Here is a 22,098-nt window from a genome sequence, read left to right on the forward strand (position 1 = left end):
AACATTGATATAATTTTAAAAGGGTGGGAGAGACGGTGTATGGATACATTTTAAGAAAAGAGCGGGAAAGACCGCGAATTGATACATTTTGTAATGGTAGCAGGGATTGTCTGCACCAGAAAGCATTGTTGGCGGGAGAGACCGCACTTTATCTTTCGTAGGAAGTCAGTAGTAAGCGAGATGTGAAGCTAGTTGGTAGCAGGTCTGAAGCGAGAGGTTGAGAGGAGCAGTGTGCCTGCCAGCCACCAGCTATGATTTACAAGAGATTATAAACGGATGTACAGAGACATCAACTAACTGTTATCATAAGAGGAACTAATATTATTGAATTATTTTCTTTGCGAAACTCAAGAATACTGAAGGTATGTTTGCGCAATGCTAGTTGTAAGATTACTGTAAAAAGTAAGTCGCATTTGACCGTTTCTAAAATCATTTCATTCAGAATATAATTAATTTTTGCCAGCATTATTGCGTTACTGATAATAATCCATCCCAAAAACCATCAACGTAAAACTTTGCAAAATTTTATTGTTGTCAAGAAAAACCATGAATCACGTAACTTCAGTCAAATTAATTAAAGAATAACGTCAGCTTTGGTAATAAATACAGCCACTTATTATGACAGCCCACCACCAGCTAATAAAGTATAGTAAAACAGAGTAAGTATATTCATGTCGCAGTTCCATGTAGCAGTCAGATGGCGGTCCAGTAATAGTAAAAAACGTAAGGAACAGTTTTGGGTTATTGCAGGTATGGACTGAGGGCCACGACGACGACACATTCTACGTTTCGCCGAAATAATGAGAAAATCACTTTAATAAGCAGCAATTAAATTTGTGTGCTAAGATTGAGAAAGAGAATAAATTTCAAAGGAAAGATTCCATTTGTTATTATTAATGAAGATATAGAAATTCTAAGGAAAGCTTTCATAGGTTATTGTAGAACGGAAGGTTGGCGTAACACGAAAGAGATATAGAGGAGACGGGAAGGTGTCATACATAACTACAGACTGCAGCGTCACTCCAGGCAAAATAAGCCAGCTTGACTTTCAGTGACAGCAACCTGCCGCCGGGGTGGCCGAGTGGTTCTAGGCACTACAGTCTGGAACCCCGCGACCGCTACGGTCGCAGGTTCGAATTCTGCCTCGGGCATGGATGTGTGTGATGTCCTTACGTTAGTTAGATTTAAGTAGTTCTAAGTTCTAGGGGACTGATGACCTCAGAATTTAAGTCCCATAGTGCTCAGAGCCATTTTTTTACCAAGCTAGAACACAACCACAATATACAATGATGAGCGAAAGCGTTATCACTACCTGTACAGCCCAGACACATTACTGCGACCACCGTCCATGTTCAACGTCAACGTGCAATAACGTCTAACAGACGGCAGGTGGTAGCGCTAACTTCAAATGATACGTAACAGGTGTCGGGGGAACGCTGGAAACAGTGCAACCGTTGTCGTAATGCGGAAACGAAGCAGTTTATCTAACGTCCACAAGGGCATGACCATCGGCTTTCGCGCCAAAGGTGGAACCATTTCTGAAACTGCTAAGTTTGGAAACTGTTCGCTTGCCGCCGTGGTTAAGGCGTAACGTGCACAGCAAAATGGCGCTATTCAAAATCGGTGACGAGGCATCTGTGGTGCCCTCGTGGGTCATAGATGACAGTGATAAAGGATGGCAACAGAGATGTATATGGGTGAACAGGCGTGACAATGTTGAAGAAGTGACCACCGAGGTGAACCAAGGGGCTACAAACAGCGTCTCCTGAACGACCTGCCTCCGCGGCAGGCGTCTGGATCATGCACACTTGCTGAATGTTGTTCATCGGCGACGAAGTTTGGAATTCGCACGCCAGTACGGCAACTGGAGATTTACTGAGTGGTGACGGTCTTTTCAGATGAATCACGTTTTATGCTCAGCAGATGGCTATTGGTGTGCACTGTGTGAAACGTCTAAAAGAAAAACAAGAAAAGAGCGTTATGGTCTGTGTAATGTTTTTGTGGCATTCCCTAGGTGATCTCGTCATTTTAGAAGACATAATGGCTCGGCACTAATATGCATCTGTTCTTGGGACCATAAAAATGCTATAATCGTGTGGCATTGATGGCTGCGAAGCCCCATCTGGCGAAGTTCAACTGTAGGGTGCACGTCATATGTTAGGTGGCTCCACACTGTGAAACTTGTGTGTCGGTGATGATGATAAAAGGATCACTAGGACAGCGCACTACCCAGTTAACGAGTGGAGAAAATCCCCACCATGGCAGAGAATCGAACGTGGCCTCGCTGCGTAGAAGGCAATCACGTTACCACTCAACTAAGCAGGCGGACTGGGAACCATATCCATTCCTACATACATTTTGTTTTTCCTCGGCACTCTCGAACCTACCAGCAAGACAATGTAACATCTCGCACAATTCACCGTGTACGTTCATATTTCGAAGAGCACTAATATGAGTTTACTTTACTACCCTGCCCACCAAACTCTCTTGAGTTTAATCCAGGTAAGGATCTGTAGGACCATCTCGTTCGCGCCATGGATCCTAGCACAGCTGGCCACGGCTCTAGAGACAGCGTGACATCACTTCTCTGTCGGTACCGTCCAGAACGTCACTGACACTCTACCTGCACGTCCGCACTGCAAAAGGTGGTTATTCCGATTGAATGTAACTGAACCATATGGCTACGTAGGCACTTCAAAAGCAAGTTACACATGTCATCCCACAGCTAGGATGATGGCTCAATTAGAGTGGCGTAACATGTTTCCAGCGCGCTAGTGAAATGGTTGAAATGGCTCTGAGCACTATGGGACTTAACATCTGAGGTCATCAGTCCCCTAGAACTTAGAAGTACTTAAACCTAACTAACCTAAGGACATGACACACATCCATGTCCGAGGCAGGATTCGAACGTGCGATCGTAACAGTCACGCGGTTCCGGACTGAAGCGCCTAGAACAGCAGGGCCACAGCGGCCGGCTGTAGCAAGTTCCAACCCCTTCTGTTGATAGCTTTATAAGCATGAGTAATTTTATTAAAATGAATTTAAATGTTATATTTGCGATTTAGAAAAAACTAAATAAGTTTTGATTTTTCTTTTATAACTGTCGTCTCCCTTTTCTTGAATGCAATAATACTAAGAGAACAGAACGGTGAGTGGATAGGGTGTTGTCTTCGTCGACAAGCGGTAAATTACGGCACGCAGCGCAGCCCTTTTCTCGTTCAGCTTATTACGTCCCAACAGCACTGTCACTGGCAGCTATGCTGATGCAGAACAGAACCGATCATCCATTGCACGTAAGACATTATCAGGGCCTAATTACAGCCCTAATTTGGAAGGACGTTACCTTGTTAGGTGCACTGAAATAGAGGTGAATATATTCTCAGTAGGTAAAGTGTAGCCACTGTGAGTGAGCAACAAAATTAGTTTCTTTTAATACTGTCAGTGTTCAAAGTTCCTCTCATTAGAAATTTCTAAATTACATAGTTTTCATTCTATTCGATATTCCCGCAATTTCCCATCATTATGCCGGCCAGGATGGCTGAGTGGTTCTAGGCGCTACAGTCTGGAACCCCGCGACCGCTGCGGTCGCAGGGTCGAATCCTGCCTCGGGCGTGGATGTGTGTGGTGTTCTTAGGTTAGTTAGGTTTAAGTAGTTCTGAGTTCTAGGGCACTGATGACCTAAGATGTTAAGTCCCATAGTGCTCAGAGCCATTTGAACCACTTGAACCCATCATTACATATTTTTCAGCAGATAGTTTCACTACCCTTGTAAGCTCCCCACCATATCTTTCTGTATGAAATTTAGCCTAACTTTACCTCGCAGTCTGTAAAAACTCTACATACTAACAAAATTATATATCCATAAACTGTTGTCCAACTTAAACTGGTATGCTAACCTTTGACTAAACAGAACCACTTTTGAACTGATCTGTAACAGGTCTGAATACAACTTTTCTTTATATTAAATGCGCAACTGAACTAAAACAATTATCTGGGCTTAATCAAAATTCCATTTCCTCGCGTATTGACAAGATTGCTCAGATTTCTCGAAAGGACACCGGGAAACAGCATGCAAGCAGCAGCTGAGTTAGATGTCTATTTTGAAATACCGTTTCCAAACAGTGTTCAACTGTTGCACACCATATCGTGCAAGGTGGCAATGCTAATGAGAAACCTTCCTTGAACAGTGGGATGGGTAGAGTAACTGTTCCTATTAAGTGATATTCAAGGACAACGATTTTAAAATGAAGTATGTATTAAAAAAGACGGAGTAAAGCTTCGCTTGATCTTCATACGTAACATTGGTCTGAAAATTACTATGTGTAACAAAGTGAACTGGTCGGCCGCGGTGATCTCGCGGTTCTAGGCGCGCAGTCCGGAACCGTGCGACTGCTACGGTCGCAGGTTCGAATCCTGCCTCGGACATGGATGTGTGTGATGTCCTTAGGTTAGTTAGGTTTAAGTAGTTCTAAGTTCTAGGGGACTGATGACCACACCTGTTGAGTCCCATAGTGCTCAGAGCCATTTTTTTTAACAGAGTGAACAATGATTTGAAAAGGGTATAATGTAAAAAAGAGAGTTACTATAAAACTAAACAGCTTAAATAGTTGATATCTTAATGCATGACTCAGGGGAGAGGGGTGGTCTTTCTCTCAGCTCTGAGCAAGTTAACTAGCTGAAAATAATTATTTAAAGAAACTTGATGCGCAGTGCTGCAGTCTTGCCTTGAACTTCTTCTCTTCAAAACTACTGAAATTATCCAAAATTTATATTCCTTTCGTCTTCCAAAATATACATCATATTCATCCTTTCTGTCCGTTACTATAGATCTTCCTTCTTCCGACAAATACAATCACATGTGGGCTCAGCAGTACTGAATACGTCCATCACTTACCACATTTACTACCTCTGTCGTTTCCGAAATGCCTCGCCATAATAACCTGCTATTTGTCAAAGTTGGTTATGTCAGCGGATTTCCATTTTTGCGGGCCATCTCGCCACTTGAATGATTCCCCATTCGGCTCTGCTCGCCTCACATAATTTCCTTGCCGCATCAGGTGCACACAACGCCATCAAATGACATTCAGTCGCACACTGGTCGCAATGTTTCGGCTCATCATTATCCGTCTGCACATGGACACTCCAGACCACTACGAAGCACATGGGTGTATTTTCCCATTGCATTATTTCCTATGGCTTCTTCCCATTCTGTTCACGAACAGAGCTTGAGGATAATGATTGGTTAAACGCCTCTGTGACCTCTGTCACTAATCTAGAGGGGGGGGGGGGGGATTCTGGGGCTTCAAACCACTCCCGAAATGTTCAAAAAGCTAAAGCAAATTTATTTTAAAATCGATTGCCGTGTAATCTGAAAATATAGGTTTTTGTTGTTGTTGTCTTCAGTTCTGAGACTGGTTTCACGCAGCTCTCCACGCTACTCTATCCTGTGCTTCTTCATCTCGCAGTACCTACTGCAAAGTACATCCTTCTGAATCTATTCATCTCTTGGTCTCCTTCTATGATTTTGACCCTCCACGCTGCCCTCCAGTACTAAATTGGTGACCCCTTGATGCCTCAGAACATGTTCTACCAACCGATACCTTCTTCTAGTCAAGTTGTACCAGAAACTCCTCTTCTCCCCAATTCTATTCAATACCTCCTCATTAGTTCTACCCATCTAATCTTCACCATTCTTGAGTAGCACCACGTTTCGAAAAGTTCTAGTCTCTTCTTGTCCAAACTATTTATCGTCCATGTTTCACTTCCATTCATGGCTACACTCCATAGAAATACTTTCAGAAACGACTTCCTAACACTTACATCTATACTCGACGTTAACAAATTTCTATTCTTCAGAAACGCTTTCTTTGCCATTGACACTCTACATTTTATACCCTCTCTAGGTAGTACCATCTAATAGCCTAAGTTGCTGAGGGTAGGCACAGAGAGACGACGTTCGTTCATACACCAACTGCTTCGAAATACCGTAGTCGTTGCACTTCCTGCAAACTACGGAAATTGTTGTTACTGTCGTAGGGAGTTACGTAGGAGAGAGGAAGGGGCAGTGTGTACAGTATGATAATCTCTCTGTTTTCTTTTACGTTTACTCTTGTACGTTCGCGTAATAATGCCATATCTGAGAACTGGCCAGTCTGAAGCAAAACTGTATAAGGGAAACATTGTAGAGCAGCAAAGTAGGTTTTCAGAAAGTCTACGATACTGACGAAAACCCTACCTGATAAGTAAATATAATCATTTATCACTTTAATAGAAATCGGGTACACTGGTATGAAAAACTTAAGTGTGAAAGTAACTTCCGCAAGGCGTGTCTCTGCCAAGTAACGTAGCTCTACGTCACTTGGACCATACATAGAAAGAAGTACTACAGTATAGTAGAGAACGCCTATTGTAACATTACAGGACATATTGGGATATATTGAAGTATTCGATACTGTAGACTTTTAGGGGATGTCGATACAGATATGCAAAATGTAAAGGGAAACTTTGGTGATGTTTAAATATTGTACTGTGTCAATATTAGGACATTTTGCACAGAAAGAACAAAAATAGAATTAATGTAAATATATATTAGTATTAGTAACCTATTTTCATTCAATTTTGTAATTATATTTCATTTTGTAAAAGAAAGACTCACTGTTTGCTGTAGTTCTGATTAATTGTATAAATTATCAGTTTTGAGCAAAATTATTTCGTATAATATGGACAAGATACTTTTAAAAACTCACCAGCTAAAGGGAAAGTCTGAAAATGAACGTTTAATGCACACTTCTGGAACTTTCTATGGAGAAATTCTATATTATGATCGCAAAAATACGAAAACTTGTGAAAACTGTTTCATAATCTAATTTCGAAAGAAGATTTGTATCAAGAAATATTGCTAAAAAGATTTGTTTGCGTTTTGAAACACGATTTAAATCATTTTACATATAAATAGTTGTTCTAAATCACTCAAGAAATATCCAGAATCAAATGTCAAGATATATCTGGAAACATCGGTACAAATCTGGTGAAGGTTATCCAGAAGCTGGTAGAAAAATGTTATAAAATCTATTTGGAAATTATGCTTGTAAGAATTTATATGTACTGATCCTTTTACTTACTTTAATCTGTACTAAAATTCTGTAATGTCTAATTTAGTTTTAAGTCGTGAATTGCTATCGTATTGTAAACAAAACATTGTCAAAGAATCTCATTGTTTGGAAAGATATTAATACACTTAGTAGTTGTCAGTTGCCAGTTCGGTTCGGATATGCAGTGCGGTTAGCTCTGAGAGTCAGTTGTTGAGTCTGTGAAGTCTGTCAGTTCTGTTTGTAAATAAACGTCTGTAATGAAGAATTACTTGTTGTAGTCAATATGAATTCAAGACCTTTTGCACGAAGCAGACACCTCCTAATGCAACGTTTTAATTTGGTGTTGAGGAGCTGAAATGTTATAATTTGGTGCAGAAAGTCCTGGGACGTTATAATTTGGTTGAGGAAGCTGGGATGTTAAAATTTGGTGGAGGAGCTGGGATGTTATAATTTGGTGGAGGAAGCAGAGGATCTGACGACCACCCAGTGATTCTTCAAAATAAAATACAACTCTTCTGGGATCACAAGAAGAAAATAGGTCTGTTTTGGGACCACAAGAAGAGGATATACGACAGACCAGTCATTCTTCAGAAGTAAATACGTCGATTCTGGGGTCACAAGAAGAGGAGTGAATCAACCGAGCGAAACCATCCTGGAATTGAAGAAATTTCGCAAAACACGGACACCAACGACCGCCGACGGACACTAAGATAAGTACCTGCTCCTTAAATAATGGAAAAAGACGCAGATTTCAGTATTGACAGCGGTGTAGCGAGTACACCTATTAGGGAAAGTGCTTCTGACAGTGTAGGAATGTTGTAAATGTTAAAACAAATGTTTTCAGAGTTAAACTCGAAGATGGACGATTCTCGTGCCGAATTACGTCAACAAATTGAACAGACACAACAACAGATGGACAGGTCGATTTCGAAGGCTGTGTGTGATTTAAAATCAGAAATAAATTCAAATACAGAACAGATTGCCCACACTAATCAGGTTCTCGAAGAATGGCGAATTACTTTTGAGTCAAACCAAAAGGAACTTAGTTGTCGTGTGGACACGGTTGAGAGCAAAATTTCTCTCCTTGAAACTGATTTAAGTAACGAAATTTCACATAACCAGTCAAAACTTAAAAAAGTTTGTAAATGAGGAAAATTCTCAATTGAGAAATGAATTTGACCAGACAAAACGATTTTTTGAAAGCGAAATTGAATCTTTCAAATCTGATTCTGACAAAAAGGTCACAGAAATTTGTAGTATAGTAGGTAATGTCGAAAAAACTGTAGACAGAAAATTTGTAGAAATACAAGAAACTATGTTGCAAAAAGGTTTTAGTAATAGTTGTAATGGGGTATGGGGAAATTTTCCCATTAAAACTTATCCTGGTGACAAGAATATACACCCAAAAGACTTCATGCAATTCTACAAGGAGCAGTTCACGTCCATAATGATAAAGAAATTACTTGATGGTGAGGCGCTTTCGTGGGCCAGTCAGAATTGTTCCGCGGAAATGTCCTTTGAAGATTTCGAAAAATGTTTTCTAACCAAATTTTGGTCTGAAACTGAGCAAGCTCGAATCAAAAGTGAATTCTTGAATGGTCCTAGTTACAGATAATCTGATGGGTCAATTAAAGCCTATTGTGAGAAACAGTTGCAAAAATTAGTGCATCTGGATAAGCCATTTGATGAGCTAACTCAAATTGATGCACTAAAACGGAGACTTCCGAAAAGAGTACAAAGGGGTTTAGTATATGGTCCAGATGAGTCAATGGAACAATTCTTGAAATATGTGGACAAACTTGATAGAGCCTTTGAACAAAACAACAGATTTAACGACTTTGTAGGTTCATCACACAGAGGGTGGGAACCGAACCGTGGAAATAATAACAATAATAGTGAACGAAGAAACTTTAACAACAACAGGGATAATTATAATAGCAATGACAGAAGAAATTTTGGTAGGAATGATCAACACTTTAATTCAAACAGAGAATGGGAAAATCGAAACAGGTCCTGGGGTAATGACATGAGAGAAGGTAACCCGAGGCAGGGAAATGATAGACATAGGCCTTTAAACGACTAAATGCTCCACTGGGAGTCTGTCAGTTTGGGGCAAGGAATTTTCAAAATCAGGCTAATTTCACCTGGAACAGACAGCACTATAATCAGAGACCTAACCAGTATAGACAGTATGCTTATGATCGATCTGTAGATAGAGGTAATGAAAAAATTAAATTTGACAGGAAATTTTGGAATGTCATCAGAGAAAATACTAGAAACAACTGTAATAGGAAACAGGCTACCTTTGATGAAGTAGGCTTAGAAGATGATATAATTGCAAATTTATATAATCAAGAAGAAGCACCTAATGCTGAAATGAAAGGTAAGGATAACTTTGATAATTTTGGATTGTACAAACTTATGTGTGGTGATGTTTTAGATGTAAGTTGTCATAATGATGTTCATACTGAAGTTTCTGGAAAGTCTGATATTCATGTGGATGTGGTTGGTGAAGATGGTGTTGTGAGTAATGTTGGTGATACTAGTAGTGTTTGTAGTGTAAGCTCAGGCAATGATGATGATAATGTTGATGTTAAGGCTAATGGTGATTATGTACTAGAAGATTTCGATGGTGAATTGGATGGAATAGTTTATGTTGAAGTTAAGGAGGATGTTATAAGCAATAGTGTTGAGAATAGTTGTGCCAGGAACTCTAACTACATTCCACATGAGAATCAGATTGTGCCAGTTCAGCTTAGTAATACATCAGGAGACAGGGGGGTTGATTGTGCTGATGCATCTGAGATTATTTTGAAATCTGTTTGGGACAAATTTAAAGATTACAGTGATGACAATGATGTTAAGATCAAATTAAGGGAAATTTGTGAACCAGTTTCTGCTTTTAAGCCTAATGAAATCATCAAACGGGGTACTAGTCAGGATGTGTGTGTGAGGTAAATAGTAATCCATACATTCCAGTAAATTCCAGTAGACCTAGAAGTTTGAAGAAAGTATTGCCTAATAAAGAAAACCTAAATATGGAACAGAGGTATGATGAGATAGCAGAAGATCTTTTGTATGAACAACAGGAAGAAAGGGAAAACACCACTATTGGTAGTCCATACATAAAAATTAAAGCTGCAGGTTGGGAAGGGTATTGTTTGATTGACACAGTGAGTCCAATTAGTGCCATTTCAAGCAAATTAAGAGATATAATTAAGCATGATTCTGACTTTGTTGAATTACCAGTTGTTTGGAAAAAAATTAGAGGCATTACCGGCAAACTGAACAAAATTGTTAATAGACAGGTGTTGTTGTCCTTCAGTATAAAGGATGTACAGTTTACTCAAGGATGTCTTGTAATAAGTGACCTAAATGAGAATGTACTGTTGGGTATGGACTGGATATTAAAAGCTAATGCAGCATTTGATTGGGAAAAGAGTTTGTTTACCTTTATTGATCCTAAGACGAGAGTATGTTCCAGTACTGACATGTCAATTCAAAACTGTGCTGATAAGGGAATTGAAATTAGGGACGTTACATTTTCTAAAGACAGTGGTTATTGTGTAGAGGAAATTACTGAGGATTATGATGATGGAGAATATGGGGATATAGTTCAAGAAAAATTATGGGAATCAGATAATTTGAACCAAGAACAGAAGGTAGAGTTAGAAAGATTATTGTGGAATTACTGTGATGTTTTTGATGATAGACCTGGCAGAGTAAAGAACTATCAATGTAAAATCAGATTAAAACCACATGAGCCATTCTTTATAAAACCTTATAGTGTACCCATTGCAAAGAGAAAAGATGTAGAAAAGGAACTTCAAAAGATGGAAGAGTGGGGCATCATTGAGAGAAGTAAGAGCCAATACAATAATCCTTTGGTAGTGGTTGCAAAACGTGATGACAGTGTCAGGCTTGTACTAGATTCAAGACACCTAAATAAGTATCTGGAAAGAGAGACCGATCATCCCGAGAATATAGACGAATTACTTCATAAATTTGAAAGAATGAAATACATTACCAGTTTAGATCTCACATCAGGATTTCACCAAGTAGAATTAGAAAATGATTCCAGAAAGTATACTGCCTTTTTGTATGGGGGAAGATGTTACCAGTATTGTGTGGTACCATTTGGGCTGAATGTCTCAGTAGAAGAATTCATTAGAGCACTTGACTTTGTTTTGGGAAAAGATCTTTTATCAAAATTAATTGTGTATGTAGATGACATTTTGATCACTGGAGAAACTCGGGAAGAACATGTTAATACTTTGAGGGGGGTTTGCAATAGATTAAGGAAAGGGGGAATGTCACTTAAATTATCTAAATGTAAGTTTGGTATGAAAAAATTGAAGTTTCTGGAGCACAGTATTTCTGAGGAAGGTATTTTGCCAGATCCTGAAAAACTCGAGGCAATTGCAAAATTCCCAATTCGAAAAACCCAAGAAACAACTAAAGTCATTTTTCGGAATGTGCGGTTACTACAGAAAGTTCATTAGTACCCAAGCTCTAAATGCTCCAAGTCTTAACAGATTGCTGAAGAAAAACGCAATGTGGGTTTGGGATCAGGAATGTGAAGCTGCTTTTGAAGAAATAAAAACACAGTTATGTAACAGTCAAATTTTGTACCGTCCTGATTTAAGTTTACCTTTTTGCATTATGGCAGATAGTAGTGATTATGGCTTAGGTGCTCACCTTTTCCAAGAAGTAAATATAAATGTGAAAATAGAACACAGGTGTATTGCTTTTGCTAGTCGAATCTTGAAAAAACATGAGAGGCAATACACTGTTACCGAGAAAGAGCTTTTGGCCATTTACTGGGCATTTTCTAAATTCAGAAATTATTTATTGGGAAACCAGGTAGTTGTCTACACAGACCATAAGGCATTAATTTATATTCAAGAATGTAGGTTGCATCATGGAAGGATTACCAGGTGGGCACTCTTGTTACAACAATTTAATTACTCAATAAAATATCTTAGAGGACCCGATAATGTAGTTGCTGATGCTTTATCTAGACTACCTGTGGGGGGTGACTTTGAAGATGACAGTGGGGAATGTGAAAAACAATTCCAAATTATGTATTTAAGAGGGGTGGACAATGAACAAGAAATCAAAGACATTTGTAATGACATCCGACGGAATCAGAACCACGATGAGAACTGTAAACTGGTCAAAAGTTATTTAGGGAAAAAGGGACATGAAAAAGTGGGAGATTATTACAAAATCTACAAGGGGATTCTATTCAAGAGAAACACTGTAGATAGCGATGTATGGAAATTATGTTGGCCTGAACAGTACATCAATGTACTCATCAAGTACATTCATGAAAGTTTTGGTCATTGTGGGATTCAAAAGTGTATCCAGAAAATCCAAGTAAATGTGTACTTTAACAACATAGCCAGAAGGGTTAGAAAAATTTTGACGGGTTGTGACAGGTGCCAAAGAGTAAAAGTATCCAACCAAACTTGTCGAGGATTGATGCAAAACATCTTACCAAAAGAACAACACGAGTTAGTCGCTGTCGACTTATATGGACCATTACCGAAGACCAGAGGAGGCTATTGCTACATTTTTGTTATGGTTGATGTTTTTTCAAAATTCATTAAGTTATACCCTCTTCGCAAGGCAAACAGTAAGAGCATTATTTCAAAAATCAGAGGAGACTATTTTGGCAGGGTTGGAAAACCTCAGAAAATCTTATCAGACAATGGGACTCAATTTACTTCTGGTGTATGGAAAGCTTTTGTTGAAGATGAAAATATAAGTCACATTCTTATTTCAGCTTATCATCCGTCAGGAAACCCTTCGGAGAGATACATAAGGGAAATTGGGCGATTCTTTAGAACCTACTGCAATACTGATCATGCTAGTTGGATTGACTATGTTGAGAAATTCGAAGATGTTGTGAACAGCCCACAGCATTCCTCAACAGGGTTTTCGCCTTATGAAATACAGTATAATAGCAAACCACCACATCCAATTAGTGATTTCATTGATTTTCCAGTCTACAAACCATTAAGTACTCAAGAGAGAGAGAGGAAATAGTGAGAAAGTCCATGAAATCTCAAGGTGATAAGATGAAATGTAGACATGACAAAAGATTGAAGCCTATTCAATTTAAAATTGAACACTTGGTCCTTGTTAAAACACAAGAGAAGTCTAAAGCCATCAGTGGTGAATTAAAAAAGTTTTTTGACATATACATTGGAGCTTTCAAGATTCAGGACAATCCTCATCCGAATGCTTACCGTCTAGTCTACCCAAATTCTGGCAGACTGTTTGGCCTACGAAACGTGACCGAACTGAAATTGTATAAAAAAATGTAAAAAAGTATTTTAGATAATACATGTTTATAGACTTTTATATGTAATCTTACCAGGATATTTTTGTATACTTTGTTATGTTGTATTTATCTGATTCCTCAGGGGAGCATACATTCTTTGTGTGTTAAGTGTTTGGCGAGCACTAGGTCCCCTAGCTATGCAATTGTCATATTTCATTTTCGTATTCTGGCATTGCATCTTACACTTATTCTCTGATCATGTATAATCAATTTTCTCCATCTGTCAGTCTATCCTCTCTTAGCTTTAAGACATTATTTAGAGTAAATTTTCTTGAGTAATTAGACTTTAGAGAATTCAAATTTCTGTGTCCTTAAAAACCGGTCCACCGACTATTAAATGGTTTTGCTAATGTTTATCTGGGTTTGACCACTGTATGCTGTATATTCATAGCGGACTGTGCTATTGCAGCCTGTGATAGCCTGCAGTGTATATGGAAACCATACGGACTGTGAAGATGAGACTGAAATACAGTGTGTGGCATTGAGGTATACCGACCTTTAAGGAAGAAGATCACCGACCTTCAAGAAAGAAGATCACCGGTCTTCAAGAAAGAAGACACCAAAGATATGTGCAGGACATATTGGGACATATTGAAGTATTCGATACTGTAGACTTTTAGGGGATGTCGATACAGATATGCAAAATGTAAAGGGAAACTTTGGTGATGTTTAAATATTGTACTGTGTCAATATTAGGACATTTTGCACAGAAAGAACAAAAATAGAATTAATGTAAATATATATTAGTATTAGTAACCTATTTTCATTCAATTTTGTAATTATATTTCATTTTGTAAAAGAAAGACTCACTGTTTGCTGTAGTTCTGATTAATTGTATAAATTATCAGTTTTGAGCAAAATTATTTCGTATAATATGGACAAGATACTTTTAAAAACTCACCAGCTAAAGGGAAAGTCTGAAAATGAACGTTTAATGCACACTTCTGGAACTTTCTATGGAGAAATTCTATATTATGATCGCAAAAATACGAAAACTTGTGAAAACTGTTTCATAATCTAATTTCGAAAGAAGATTTGTATCAAGAAATATTGCTAAAAAGATTTGTTTGCGTTTTGAAACACGATTTAAATCATTTTACATATAAATAGTTGTTCTAAATCACTCAAGAAATATCCAGAATCAAATGTCAAGATATATCTGGAAACATCGGTACAAATCTGGTGAAGGTTATCCAGAAGCTGGTAGAAAAATGTTATAAAATCTATTTGGAAATTATGCTTGTAAGAATTTATATGTACTGATCCTTTTACTTACTTTAATCTGTACTAAAATTCTGTAATGTCTAATTTAGTTTTAAGTCGTGAATTGCTATCGTATTGTAAACAAAACATTGTCAAAGAATCTCATTGTTTGGAAAGATATTAATACACTTAGTAGTTGTCAGTTGCCAGTTCGGTTCGGATATGCAGTGCGGTTAGCTCTGAGAGTCAGTTGTTGAGTCTGTGAAGTCTGTCAGTTCTGTTTGTAAATAAACGTCTGTAATGAAGAATTACTTGTTGTAGTCAATATGAATTCAAGACCTTTTGCACGAAGCAGACACCTCCTAATGCAACGTTTTAATTTGGTGTTGAGGAGCTGAAATGTTATAATTTGGTGCAGAAAGTCCTGGGACGTTATAATTTGGTTGAGGAAGCTGGGATGTTATAATTTGGTGGAGGAGCTGGGATGTTATACTATCTACCTGCCTATATCTCCAGCCTTGTTACGTAGGACAACCACCGTTAATCGGATTTGGCATGTTAATGGTTAAGGAGTGGCCGGATGTCCTCCCTGCCGCCACCCCGTACCCCCTGGGACGGAATTAGTGTACCCCAACTGTTTGTGTCGAGTGTAATGCATGGAATAGAGCGGAAGTGTTCAGATGCCTGTGAGCCGTGTAACTGAGGCGGAACATGGGGAGCCGCCCAGTATTCATGTAGTGGGATGTCAAAAGCCGCCTAAAAACCACATCCAGGCTGGCCGGCACATCGGCCCTCGTCGTTAATCCGCCGGAAAGCAGCGCATTAACCCTCTTGGCTACCCTGGCTGGTAGTATAGTAGAGAACGTAACTAAAAGAAATCCTCAAGGAGAAAACAGTAAACACACTTTTATTGCAAGACAGTAATGACACTGAAGTTCCTACGATTCGTTATGGTACGCTAGCCTTTATGAAAGGCGGTACATGGTTCTTAACTGCCTGTGTGATCATCACAGACGGCAGTGCACGCTCTACCATGTGCTTCCTCGCTGGCCACGAGGAGTTCTTGCGGCAGGGCGTTCCATCCACCGACCAGAGTGGCTGCCAACTGCTCGATGGTCGCAGGTGCATGTAGAAGCGTTTCGCGACGCGTCTTACATATGCTCCACGGGATTTAACCCTTTCGGGACGCGACGCCCTTATACGTGGCCCGACGCGGCAATCGCTTTGGGACGCGAGGGCCGTATACGTGGCCCGGTTGTCACGCCACACACCCAGCACTGTATCTAGGGATTGGCTTGGAGTATCGACAAGGGACGGGGCTCATCCTGACAAAAAGGTAATTGTTCTGCCTAATTTAAAGTGGGGTTCGTCAACACTTTCTTGCTACTCTACTGGCCATTAAAATTGCTACACCAAGAAGAAACGCAGATGATAAACGAGTATTCATTGGTCAAATATATTATACTAGAACTGACATGTGGTTACATTGTCACGCAATTTGGGTGCATAGATCCTGAGAAATCAGTATCCAGAGCAGCCACCTCTGGCAGTAATAACGGCCTTGATACGCCCGGGCATTGAGTCAAACAGACTTTGGATGGCGTGTACACGTATAGCTGCCCATGCAACTTCAACACGATACCACAGTTCATCAAGAGTGGTGACTGGCGTATTGTGACGAGCCAGTTGCTCGGCCACCATCGACCAGACGTTTTCAGTTGGTGAGGGATCTGGAGAATGTGCTGGCCAGGGCAGCAGTCGAACATTTTTTGTATCCAGAAAGTCTCGTACAGGACCTGCAACACGCGCTCGTGCATTATCCTACTGAAATGTAGAGTTTCGCAGGGATCGAATGAAGGATAGAGCCACGGCTCGTAACACATCTGAAATGTAACGACCACTGTTCAAAGTGTCGTCAATGCGAACAAGAGGTGATCGAGACGTGTAACCAATGGCACCCCATACCATCACGCCGGGTGGTGCGACAGTATGGCGATGAGGAATACACTCTTCCAATGTGCGTTCACCGCGCTGTCGCCAAACACGGATGCGACCATCATGATGATGTAAACAGAACCTGGATTCATCCGAAAAAATGACGTTTTGCCATTCGTACATCCAGGTTCGTCATTCAGTGCACCATCACAGGCACTCCTCTCTGTGATGCAGCGTCAAGGTTAACCGCAACGTCTCCGAGCTGATAACCCATGCTGCTGCAAACGTCGTCGAACTGTTAGTGCAGATGATTGTTGTCTTGCAAACTTTCCCATCTGTTGACTCAGGGATCGAGACGTGGATGCACAATCCGTTACAGCCATGCGGATAAGATGCCTGTCATCTCGACTGCTAGTGATACGAGGCCGTTGGGATCCAGCGCGGCGTTCCGTATTACACTCCTGAACACACCAATTCCATATTCTGCTAATAGTCATTGGATCTTGACCAAAGAGAGCAGCAATGTTGCGATACGATAAACCCTAATCGACATAGGCTACAACAAATGGTTCAAATGGTTCTGAGCACTATGGGACTTAACATGTGAGGTCATCAGTCCCCTAGAACTACTTAAACCTAACTAACCTAACGACATCACACACATCTATGCCCGAGGCAGGATTCAAACCTGCGGTTCCAAACTCAAGCGCCTAGAACCGCTGGGCCACGCCGGCCTGCGATAGCCTACAATCCGACCTTTATCAAAGTCGGAAACCTGATGGTACACATTTCTCCTCCTTACACGACGTATCACAACAACGTTTCACCAGGCAACGCTGGTCAAGTGCTGTTTGTGTATGAGAAATCGGTAGGAAACTTTCCTCATGCCATTTCATGAATTAAATTCAGTATCTCCTGTGGCATCCAAGAAGATCTGCTAATCCTTGTCTCATTACCTATTTGATACTCTGCTACCTTCACTATGTCATCTCTCAAAGTTACCCATTCGTATTCTACTGTATTCGTTTTGCTTATTCTAGTCAATCGAATCGTTGCCTACTTCTTGCTTTGAAACTATCGACGATGACTGGTTCTTTCAATCTGTTCAGCTACCATCTTCTGAATGCCCTTCCATTTTGCAATTCCTTTGGTGTTAGCCTACAATTCGTAATCAATAAATTGTGCTTAGAGTTCACATTTTCCCCTGGAAATGTCTCACAATCTAAAAGCCGTTCCGAAATCTCTGTCTTACTACTATATATTCAATATGAGACGTTCCGGTGACTCCAGGTCTCTTCCATGATTGTTTAACCAAGTGTTATCGATAGTTAAATCACGCACTGTGCAGAATTCCACCAGGCGGCTTCCTCTTTCATTCCATTCTCCTATTCCATACTCATCTACAATTTTTCCTTCTTTTTTCTACTATAGAGTTCCATACCTCATTATAATAAAATTTTTGCCTCCCTTAAATATCTGAATAATTTCTTTTATCTCATCACACATTTCTTCAATCTCTTCATCACCTGCGGAGCTAGTTCGCATATAAACTAGTGATGTGGATGTTGGCTTTTTGTCTGTCTTGGCTACGATAATGCATTCCCTATGCTGTTTATAGTAGATTGCCCGCATTTCTACTTTGTTATTTGTTAGTCGTTATTAAACCTACCCCTACGATTTCTTTATTACAACCCTTTTTTCACCTTATCAGAAGCCTGTTCCTGCTCCGACTGAACTTCACTAAATCCCACCATATCCAATTACAACCTGTCCATTCCTCTTTTTAAATTTTCTAACCCACCTGCGCGAGTAAGGGATCTAACATTCCATGCTCTGATGAGTAACATTGAAACGTATGTGCTGAGATTTGATCAGGATAGAGCCAGTGAAAAATGTCGATAGTTCCCAACCGCAAGGTTGGACGAGCAGTACATCTTCGAGTAGTAAGATCTTTGACAGCTAACAGAGCTAGGTGCACGAGGTAACAGTTGAGCGAAACTCGACACATACCTGGGGAAACTAGAAAGAATAATTAATAAAATAGGTTTTATTTGGTGAAATAATGTCTAAAAGCTAGATAGAAATCTCATTGTTGATGCAATAAGCGTTTTGTGAAACTTTCTCGTAAATCCATGCTGTAGAAGTTTTTTTTAGTTTTTCACATGTGCCTTAAAAGTTTGAACAATAAATATTTTTTAGATAAAATTAGAGTTTCATCTCACACCTTATGTCGTCCTCCGCACCCTGTGCTTGCATTGAACCAAAAGATACATTAAAGTAAAGTTCCCATGAGTAAAGCTAATAATTTCATTTATCAGAGTAAAATAATCTATATTCCATTGCACAGTTGGCAAACCAGATCAGGACAGATTTTTTATTAAGTAACAAACAAGGCCAAAATGAGTAAAGTTGTCTAGAATGACAATTTTATGCCATTGCACTACGGCTCAGTTGAATATATGTTTTATTATCGGCTAAACGGGAAGGAGTGTACGAGCTAAGTCCACAGACGCAGTCAGATGCAGGTTGGTGACTTTCATTTATTTTTACTACTAAACTTTCATGCAGTCAGATGTGTATTTTGAGAATTAATTTTCCAACAATATTTTCATGCAGTCAGATAAAGTTCACTTTAGTTAAATACGCAGTCAGATGCAAGTTTTATTAAAGACTAAAGCTGTCACATGCTCTTCAGTCTAGTTTAAATAGAGAAGTTTTATTAACAACACTTTCAACATGCCAGTTTTGTTTTTACTGATGACGACATCCTCCTGAGTAGCTCCGGCTGGAGATTAGAAAGGGGAACTATTTTGCCTCCGGAATATTTTACCCATTCCGCAGAGCTGCATGCTATCGGGAAAAATTACGGCTGTAGTTTCCCCTTGCTTTCAACCATTCGCATTATCAGCACAGCAAGACCGGTTTGGTTGATGTTAAAAGGCCAGATCAGTATCATCCACACATTATCGCCTGGAAATAGTGGAAAGGCTGCTGTCCATCTTTCAGGAACCGCACATTTGTCTGGCTTCTCAACAGATAAACCTCCATTGTCGTTGCGCCTGCGGTACGGCTGCCTGTATCGTCGAGGCACGCAAGCCAATCCACCAATGACAAGGTCCATGGTTGACTCTCAGATATTGCAAGTTTTATGATGACGAAAGAGGTATTTATCGAGAGGTGAAATACTAACATTTTCTGATTGTTGCATGGAAGGTACGTACCAAATTTTCGCGAAGTGTAATATAGGTATGTTTATATTTAAATATAGTGCTTCATTGTAGTAATGAGGAGGAAACTAAATTAATCCTGTTATAACACAATTATTCACTTACTTGCTAAGGTTGGCAGGAAAATCAAATGGAACACAAACGGACGACGTTTTCGAACTGCTACCGTTAAGTACCGATCGGAATAGCAAAAGGGTGGGGAGGGGGGGGGGGGGAGCAAAACACCAAGAAAACTTTTACAAACTGTCGTTGAAATCAGTAGACCTATGTGTCGGCGAAAGCCGGCTACTGACTTCTTTTACGAACTAACATGGTTGCAATATGCTTAATTTAATATTCATTATTGTTAATAAGTACCACATCTGAGCGTAAAAGTTTCTCTTCCGAGCTTTCTCGAAACCTTACAGCCTTTATCCGCCTTTGTCATCACAACATTGAGCAGGGTGGCGTCGTGCCCGATGCACTAGACGCACACTCAGGAGACTCGACTTCAACCTCAGAGCCAGCCATCCATATTTGGGTTTGTCGTGGTTTCAGAGTTAACTAGGAGCACGCCGGGAAGATTCCTTGAAAATGTCATGCGGCTTCTTCCCACCTAGTGTTAAAAAATCTAAGCAATGCTTCGTTTCTAATGATCTTAGGTGTTCACGAGACATAAAACACTAAACTTACTTCCGACATAGTGAAGTGGCCGTATGGCAGTGTTGGCCGGGAGGCCCCATGCGGGGGAGTTCGGCCGCCGTATCGCAAGTCCTTTTTAGTTGACGCCACTTCGGCGACTTGCGAGTCAATGATGATGATGAAGAACACAAAACACCCAGTCATCTCGAGGCAGACAGACTCCTTGACCCCGTCGGGAATCGAACCCAGGACCCCTTTGCCTCTTTGCGCGAAAGCAAGACCATGAGCTGCGGACAGTTCTAATGTCTATTAGAACTGTCCGCAGTGTCAGTGAGCGGGGAAAGCAGTACAGTGCCCGCCACGAAAAGAGGAGGAGTACATGGAAGAGAAGTTCCATCTTGCTCAGTGCTGACAACACACCGTCTGGTCGATGCGCGTTAGCAGTAGAAGCCACGCCTGTGTTGTCAGCACTGAGCAAGATGGAACTTCTCTTTCACGTACTCCTCCTCTTCTCGTGACGGGCACTGTACTGCTTTCCCCGCTCACGGAGTCGTTATTAACCGAAACTATACGACTTGCTAGAAAGACGTCGTTTGCACGAGTGTCACTACCAACTCTAGACAACGTTTACTGCACTACAAGCTTGCATCGCCATGGAGATACCGTCGACAACAGAATTTTACTGACTGATTTCTGCTTGTGATTCCAAGATTGCTCACTTAATGTTAGGTCATGACTCATTGTAGGTAGGTCTTCACGGGATTTTTCACACCTTTCTTCAAACGTCTCTCAGTTCATTTTCTCATGCATCTCCGTGCCACTCTCCCGTTGGTCAAAGCTGAGACGGGTCGTGCTGCTATTCTCTGTACACTTTCAGTATTACTCCGGTTTGCTTTTTGGTCACACACATTCGAGGAATATTCTCGTAGTAGCTGGCTGCCTGGTGTTGAGTAGTATATATTTATTTCAGTTTATGTACTCCATCTCTTCCTTCCTACTCTCTGTTCATCTCCTCTTTTGTTTCCGTGTAAACATCCTCTTTCCCCTCACTCTGTCCAACTCTTCCTCTTCCCTCTCTCTGTCCATCTCCTCCTCTGTGTCGCATAGTGATATAAACACATCCAAAAAAGTTTTGCATCACCTCGGCTCAGTGAGTTCCGGAATCAGTATAGCAAACTGTAAAAAAGATCAACGTAAATATCATTTCTGCCCTTTTTATTGCTCATGAAAACCACACATTGCACGCTGTACCACTATAAAGCGAGACCTTCAGATGTGGTGGTCCAGCCTGCTGTACACACCGGTACCTCTACTAACCAGTAGCTCGTCCTCTTGCACTGATACCGAGCGAGGTGGTGCAGTGGTTAGCACACTGGACTCGCATTCGGGAGGACGACGGTTCAATCCCGTCTCCAGCCATCCTGATTTAGGTTTTCCGTGATTTCCCTAAATCGTTTCAGGCAAATGCCGGGATGGTTCCTTTGAAAAGGCACGGCCGATTTCCTTCCCAATCCTTCCCTAACCCGAGCTTGCGCTCCGTCTCTAATGACTTCGTTGTCGACGGGACGTTAAACACTACCCACCACCACCACCTCTTGCACTGATGCACGCCTGTATTCGTCGTGGCATACAATCCACAAGTTCATCAAGGTATTGTTGGTCCACATTGTCC

The 22,098-nt window shown here is 40.5% G+C and overlaps 1 non-coding gene across 1 annotated transcript; it reads left to right on the forward strand.

Annotated features, from left to right (window-relative positions):
* The first annotated feature begins 21,772 nt into the window (after window positions 1-21,772).
* On the forward strand, window positions 21,773-21,845 carry Trnaa-cgc (transfer RNA alanine (anticodon CGC)). The gene has a single exon. It is a non-coding gene; the product is annotated as a tRNA-Ala (tRNA).
* The last annotated feature ends 253 nt before the right edge of the window (window positions 21,846-22,098 follow it).

Source organism: Schistocerca gregaria, chromosome 4 (assembly GCF_023897955.1).
Source record: "Schistocerca gregaria isolate iqSchGreg1 chromosome 4, iqSchGreg1.2, whole genome shotgun sequence".
NCBI classification, from domain to species: domain Eukaryota; kingdom Metazoa; phylum Arthropoda; class Insecta; order Orthoptera; family Acrididae; genus Schistocerca; species Schistocerca gregaria.